The 7,733-nt window shown below is 40.6% G+C and overlaps 1 long non-coding RNA gene across 1 annotated transcript; it reads left to right on the top strand.

Annotated features, from left to right (window-relative positions):
- Window positions 1-3,857: 3,857 nt before the first annotated feature.
- On the top strand, window positions 3,858-6,681 carry LOC146520732 (uncharacterized). The gene is made up of 3 exons (XR_014873872.1): window positions 3,858-4,136; window positions 4,237-4,339; window positions 6,648-6,681. It is a non-coding gene; the product is annotated as an uncharacterized LOC146520732 (long non-coding RNA).
- Window positions 6,682-7,733: the final 1,052 nt, after the last annotated feature.

Genomic DNA, 7,733 nt, shown 5'->3' with positions numbered 1-7,733 from the left:
GAAAGGCAGATCTAGTCCTCCTCCATCTTTGGTCCTTTGCAACATTTTTAAGCTAATACGCGTTCGGTTTTCTTTAGAAATGGTGGACTCCAGAGATTTAACCTCTTAAGAACCAAACTCTTTTATGGCATGCATAGTGATGGGAATTAATAAGTTTTTCACAATTCTGATTCCATTTTCGATTCTGTTTAACAATTCGATTCTTTATCGATTCTCTTATTGATTTTTAAAAAAAAAAGTAGAACACGAAGGTCGATTAGCTCAGAACTTTGTTTTATATCTTCTCTTTGAACAAGATAGAAATTTAGGAGCAACGCGGCCTTACAAACCCGACAGTGAGATCTTAAGAGATCCACAGCCTATGGCTCTTCGATGGGATGTCACGGGGTCCTCAGAAAAAAATTGTAAATGTAAAATATTAATAAAATAAATTTTCTTCTGGAGCAATAACACAGTATAAAATAAATTATTCTGTAGCAATTACACAAGAATATCCAGTAATGTCCCTGCCTACAATTGAACACATTCACTTACCAAAAATCGGGGGCATCTGCTGTGGCAAATGGGTTCAAGGCTTTGACCACAAACTTAGTCATTGCAGCGAGAACTGCCAGCATCTGAGCCAGCAAGACTCTGTCTGTTTCTCTCATCATGGTCATCTTAATGCAACGCACAGTTTTGTAATAAGGCAGATTGCGCTAATATAATATGCAATGTTAGTTGATTATTTACCTGCCGTATTAACAGGAGAGGACGTGCAAACATCACCGCTGAGCTTCACTAGTCCGGAGCGGAATTAAAAACATGACATTCATTTAAGGTTATCGCGTGCTTTGTGAGCAAATGCTTTTGCACATTCGTAGTGTTTCCTCCCTTTAATGAAATATCTACTTTGCAAGTATTGCAAGTTGCCCTGTTGTCATCCGTTCTCGTAAAGTATAACCAAACTTTTGAGCGTTTGTGCCACTTAGGCGCCGTGTTTCCTGCCTAGTAGCTCCGCAACGTGGTGACGTCATCCGAGGAGACTGGAATCAATAAGGGAATCCTTTGCAAAAATGACAAACAATTCCAATTAATTGAGTGGGAACCACAAGAACCTGTTTTCAATTCCCATCCCTAGGCATGCATTTTTAATTTCTCTTTGCTACTTGGGTTGATTGGGACCTAATGAATGTAAAAACAAAGAATTAGGTTTTTTGGGGGTTTTTTACCTGATTTTTGTTTCTGAAAAAAATGAGAGCCACATATGAGGACATTTGCTTTAAATTTCGATAGAACAGTGGCAGTATAATGTCCTCGTAAGTGGGTATCAGGCCCTTGTAGAACAAAATTTAGTATTTCAGTCTAGATAACCCAAAATGTGATGTCCACATATGTGTCATACCAGTCAGGTGATATTTTAAGAAAGAACATGTACTTTATTGATCCCCGTGGGGATCCTCTCTGCATTTAACCCATTCACTCAGTGAAGCAGTGGGCAGCCATTGGGCGCCCAGGGAGCAGTGTGTAGGGACGGTACCTTGCTCAGGGGTACCGCAGGGTAGCTGTTCAGGGGAATCGAACCCCCGACCTTCCGATCATGGGGCCACCACCCTACCTACTATCCCTGTCCTTACTCGGGATCATTGAGAATAAATAATTGATTCTTGGTAAAACCATCAATTTTACTGAAGCGACATGAGTGATATGGATGGAGACTTCCATCTTGCCAGATCATCTACTTTCTTTACACAAAACATTACATTCACAAACAAACTCAAATAAAAATATTTTTCATCAAAGGTCACTGATCCTGAATGACAGGATGCAGCACATGTTTTGCCTGTCACTGAGGGATGGATGTATTTGACTATATGGATACATTAAAATGCAAAACTGGCTGGTAGAGGGTTGTAAAAGCAAAGTTAAATTTTGTAAGCCAGCTTTTAAAATCCTGCTCCTCACATACAAGGTCTTAAATAATCAGGCCCCATCTTATCTTAATGACCTTGTAGTACCATATTACCCTATTAGAGCACTTCGCTCTCGCTCTGCAGGCCTACTTGTTGTTCCTAGAGTATTTAAAAGTAGAATGGGAGGCAGAGCCTTCAGTTTTCAGGCCCCTCTTCTGTGGAACCAGCTTCCAGTTTGGATTCGGGAGACAGACACTATCTCTACTTTTAAGATTAGGTTTAAAACTTTCCTTTTTGCTAAAGCATATAGTTAGGGCTGGACCAGGTGACCCTGAATCCTCCCTTAGTTATGCTGCAATAGATGTAGGCTGCCGGGGGATTCCCATGATGCATTGAGTTTTTCCTTTCCAGTCACCTTTCTTGCTCACTATGTATTAACAGACCTCTCTGTATTGAATCATATCTGTTATTAATCTCTGTCTCTCTTCCACAGCATGTCTTTTATCCTGTCTTCCTTCTCTCACCCCAACCGGTCGCAGCAGATGGCCCCGCCCCTCCCTGAGCCTGGTTCTGCCGGAGGTTTCTTCCTGTTAAAAGGGAGTTTTTCCTTCCCACTGTCGCCAAAGTGCTTGCTCATAGGGGGTCATATGATTGTTGGGTTTTTCTCTGTATCTATGAAGCGACTTTTGAGGCGACTTTTGTTGTGATTTGGCGCTATATAAATAAAATTGAATTGAATTGAATTGAAAAGGTAAAAGCTCCTACTGATTCTGCTTTCCTAACCTGATAAACCTTTTTGTTTAAGCTGTCATAACTACTATTTGTTTTCCTTATATTTCAGTAACAACAACAAATATGCCATAAATGACAAACTGAAAACAGTTCAGTGATAAAATCACTAAAAAATTATTATAATAAAAGTTATGATGTGAGGAGCTTCATGCTGAGGTAAGGTCCTCTAAAGTTTGGATGGAGTCAGGGTGGCAATGTTCTGGCCCTCAAATTTAACCACAAGAAATGCAAAAATGCTAAATTTAAGTATGTGCTATGTTTTATTAAAATGAATAAAGATACAATGAGGGCAGACTCCCTTGCTAAGAAATTGGAGATAAGTTTGGTAAAGGAATTCTGGAAAGACATAACCCAAAATGTGATGTCCACATATGTGGACACCAGGTCCTAGGAGTATAAACCAGTCCGGTGATATTTTACTCGGGATCATTGAGAATAAATAATTGATTCTTGGTAAAACCATCAATTTTACTGAAGCGACATGAGTGATATGGATGGAGAGTTCCATCTAGCCAGATCATCTTCTACTTTCTTTAAAAGTGGGATGTGGTTTAATTAAATTAAATCTGGAAGTCTAGGACAAACATTAATGCCTAAATATTTAATATTTCCATATTACAGTGGGGTAGAAGCAGAAATTCGGAATAGTATTTCCAGCTAGCTGGTTGGCTGCTTCTAGGGTTTTGATGGTTCCTTCTAATTCCTGAATACATTTGTTCTGGATTTTTTGGTGAGAATATAGTTATTTTACCTCTCATCACAGCTTTTCCTCCTTTCCTGAGAACAGGTGCTGACGTTCCAGGATGGTCATTACAGTCTAAATATAAAGCCCACTCTTTAAAAAAATATTTAATAAAATCTAAAATGATGTACTAAATTTCCAGTTTTTACTTGGTGGAATAACCTTCTTATTTATTAGCTTAATTATTTATTAAATAAATCTTATTTATTTATTTAATTATCTCACAAACAAACTCAAATGAAAATATTTTTCATCAAAGGTCACTGATCCTGAATGACAGGATGCAGCACATGTTTTGCCTGTCACTGAGGCATGGATGTATTTGACTATATGGATACATCAACATGCAAAACTGGCTGGTAGAGGGTTGTAAAAGCAAAGTTAAATTTTGTAAGCCAGCTTTTAAATCCTTGTTTTGCCAAATCTGACTTAAAATTAGAAAAATTTGATGAAATAAACAACTTAAGTGAACTTAAAAACTGGCATCTTTGCCCCTTTTGGCAGTTCTAGTCTTAAAGGGATTTTAACTTGGGATGCACCACTGAAATAAAGATGTGTACCTCTATGTATTTCTCCAGGTATTCTTTAAGTGTCACTATGATTATGACCCAGCCAACGACAACCTGATTCCTTGCAAGGAGGCGGGGTTAAGGTTTGAGACCGGGGATATCCTGCAAATAGTCAATCAGGATGATGTCAACTGGTGGCAGGTGACAGAATAGTATTTATGTGAACATGTTATAGCTTCCTGTGTGCACATTTTCATATCTTTGGATTGCTTTGCTAATTTTTTCTTCATTTGTTGTGCAGGCACGTCATGTGGAAGGTGGGAGTGCTGGGTTAATCCCTAGTCAGATGCTTGAGGAAAAAAGGAAAGCTTTTGTCAAGAGAGATGTGGAGCTGGCACCTGCAGGTAATATGAAAGAACGAATAAGGTTGTGATGATGGTGACTTTCTTTTAACAGAGGGCCTGGATTCTAATCAAAGCATGGACGCAGTGTGTGTTTTGGGCCTTAATGAAATCATCTCACTATGGATGTAAAATATTATTAAAATACTGGTGGCTGCCAGTGTTGCTCTGCAGCCTCCTAGTGGATGGTATCAGTTAGATAATCATAGGTGACCACCTCCTTGAATTATTGCATCACAAGATTTTCAGGAAACTTGAAGAAACCTTGAGGTCAGTGTCGCTGAGATTCAAACTCATCTGAAATTTTTAGTAGCTGCATCTTCAAAATCCAAAACATTTCAAAATCCCACATTGGCACATTTTGGAGTTATAGCATTCACAAACTTGAGTGTCCAAGCTGCTGCCCTGCAGGGTGACGACAGTACTCCATCAGCCTTTTACAGCTTTGGGGTAAAAGCCAAAAATGTTTCATGAACACAACAGAATATGACCCATTTGTATTGAACTATATTAGCATATTATACTGTAAACAGAAATATAACATATGGCAGCAAAAAAAGACTTCTGAAAGAGTGTTAAGTATTAAGTAGGTGTTCATTAAGGAAGGGCATTATGTTCACATGTCTGGAGTGTGTTGCTGCAGCCCATGGTTTATTGATTATTTGTCACTGCCGTGTGGTGGTGGAAATCCAGGTCTGCACAAACACGTCAGGTTCATGAAGTTTGCTCAGATGTTTAAATTTCACAATGTGCCAGTGCACTGGTCTACAATGTTTTAAGAATCGTTAGACTTAACTTCGCCTTGTGATCAGAAGGTTGCCAGTTTGAGCCCCGGCTTGGACAGTCTTGGTCGTTGTGTCCTTGGGCAAGACACTTCACCCGTTGCCTACTGGCGGTGGTCAGAGGGCCCGGTGGCGCCAGTGTCCGGCAGCCTCGCCTCTGTCAGTGCGCCCCAGGGTGGCTGTGGCTACAATGTAGCTTGCCATCACCAGTGTGTGAATGTGTGTGTGAATGGGTGGATGACTGGATGTGTAAAGCACCTTGGGGTCCTCAGGGACTAGTAAAGCGCTATACAAATACAGGCCATTTACCATTTAACTTTTTATAAGAAAGATTTTTAATATAACATTGAGCATTATATATTATTGTTTATTTAATTAATTAATTTATTTATTTTATCTTGACTTGCTAGATACGGGACAGACTTGAATGAGGAAAAGAAAAGGGAGAAAGGAAGAGGGGGTAAAAACAGCAGAGAAGAGGCACGGGGATAAAGGGCAAAAAAACAAAAACCAACTAAATAAGCAGACAAAAAAAAAATACATATATCAATCACATGGATCATCTGTTGAGAAAGAAAAAAGACAACAAGCAGAAGAAAACGAAAGCAATACAATAAACAACATCACGATGATCTATGTGAATATGACAGTAAATACTAAATATTAAACATTATTGTGCAGCACGTAAGATCGACAGCGGACAGTGTGCTTTGAGGTAGGAGCCAAAAAGGGTGTAGTTTGTGTGTGTGAGCACCTGTGTGTACACCTGTGAGCATGAGCGCGCTTCTTTTTTAAAAGGTTCCTTCATGTCTGCTAGAGGGTGTAGGGGGCCACAGCCCCGTCCTCCAGGGCATGAAGCAGGTATGGAGGAGATCAAGACTCCAGACATCCAGAGGCCCCCAGAACACAAGAGACCAAGGAAGACCAACAGAGGGGCAGCTGCGCCACTATCCCAGAAAGAACTGAGGAGAGTCCCAGATGAAGGGCCACTCAGCAGCCGCGGAACAGAAGCCAGGGGGGGTTGCAGTGACGTGCCCGTGAGCTCCGCCGGCAGCGGCACCCGAGCAAGCCTAAGGCTCCAGGCCCCAATAAGCAGCCAGCAGATGTCCAACCTTTGTAAAAGAAAAAAGGTTTTCTTTGCTAAACGTTACCAGTCAATGATGTGTCACTTTTTACACTTCTGTGAGATTTGCATAAGCATTCGAACAACTGCTAATTCAGTTAGAGTTCACAGAAAGGGTTTTGTTCTGTAAGGGAGCTCTTATCAGTAGATCCAGTAGATCTAATTCCCCCTTTAGAAGCACAAACATGAATATTAGAACTTAAAGAGGAAAAATTTAATGTGTATGAGACATAATATCTGGCAGAGACACCTGCATGAACATGGCTGATCATTACAAGCCAGCTTGTGGGCAAATGAGTACAAGTTAGTAGTTGTGAAACATGACTGATGCTCATAAATTACTTTAGTTTGAAGTTTGACTTCAGTTGTCTGCCTACACTAATGCTGTGCTCCAACAATGCAACAGGAAATCTGTGTACTGGTGTTGGAGGAAAGAAGAAGAAGAAGATGATGTATGTGACCACCAAAAATGCAGGTAATAAAACAGGGCCAGGATCAGTTTAGCTCTGCTGGGGTCAAATATTCCTACTGCTTCGTCCTTACTTTCTGCTCTCTGTTCACCCTCAGAGTTTGACAGTGTTGCGGAAGTTTTTCCACTTAAATAAAGCCTGCAGACGAGCGGTGAGCGGTAGCTAACATTCTTTAATCAAAACACACAAAGAACAGACAACCAAGCTTGATGAAGTCCCTGCATGACCGCGGGACAGACGGTCAGCAGAGTCTCTCTGAGCCTAGCATGGCTCTCAGTTAAATACCTTCTTCAGGAACAAAAGGCAGTACACAGCTGTTTCACACCTTAAGGGTCACACTCCCTTGCTACTTCCCAGAGTCCTCGAAGAGACAAAAGACTGGTCCTCTGGAGTTCCTGTTTCCCCCAACATCCTTACTACACCCCCTACCATTTGTCTTAAGTATGAGTGTCAGACATGTAAAAATCGAGTGGCACCAAGGCATTACAATAACGTGATTAATACCTAAGTGAAAGAAATTCCTATACACACGTAAGGTGAACTAGCAAACATCATCATAGCTACATGCGGCTGTCTTCTTGTTTGATGGCAGATACTCCCTTCACCCTGGCCAAAAAGGCTAAAATGACCAAAGAAAAAGTGGAAAACAGTTAAACATGAGAGGTTTTTAGACAAAGTTTGTGTTTTTTCTATTGTTTAAGCACTGCTTCCAGCCAAGAGTGATACCATATATGCCCCATAGCTGCAGAAAAGGCTAACATTGTTATGGCTTTTGGACCAATTTTGTGTTCTCCATTCTTTAAGCACCGGTTTGAGCACCGGTTTGAGCACCGTTTAAGCACCGGCACCGTTTCAAAAGTACCGGTTTGGCACCGGTATCGGATAAAACCTAAACGATACCCATCCCTAGTCCCAATCTCACATACAAAAGTGAAAGTGTTACCATCATGGCCACAATGTCAAAAGGCATCACAGCTTCAATTAAGGTGCAAGTAAAGGAAAACTGCAAATAACTTTCCAGT

This window comes from Neolamprologus multifasciatus, chromosome 4 (assembly GCF_963576455.1).
Source record: "Neolamprologus multifasciatus chromosome 4, fNeoMul1.2, whole genome shotgun sequence".
In the NCBI taxonomy this organism is placed as follows: Eukaryota; Metazoa; Chordata; class Actinopteri; order Cichliformes; family Cichlidae; genus Neolamprologus; species Neolamprologus multifasciatus.
The sequence above is the reverse complement of the archived record's forward strand: the minus strand, read 5'-3'. Positions and strand labels throughout refer to the sequence as shown.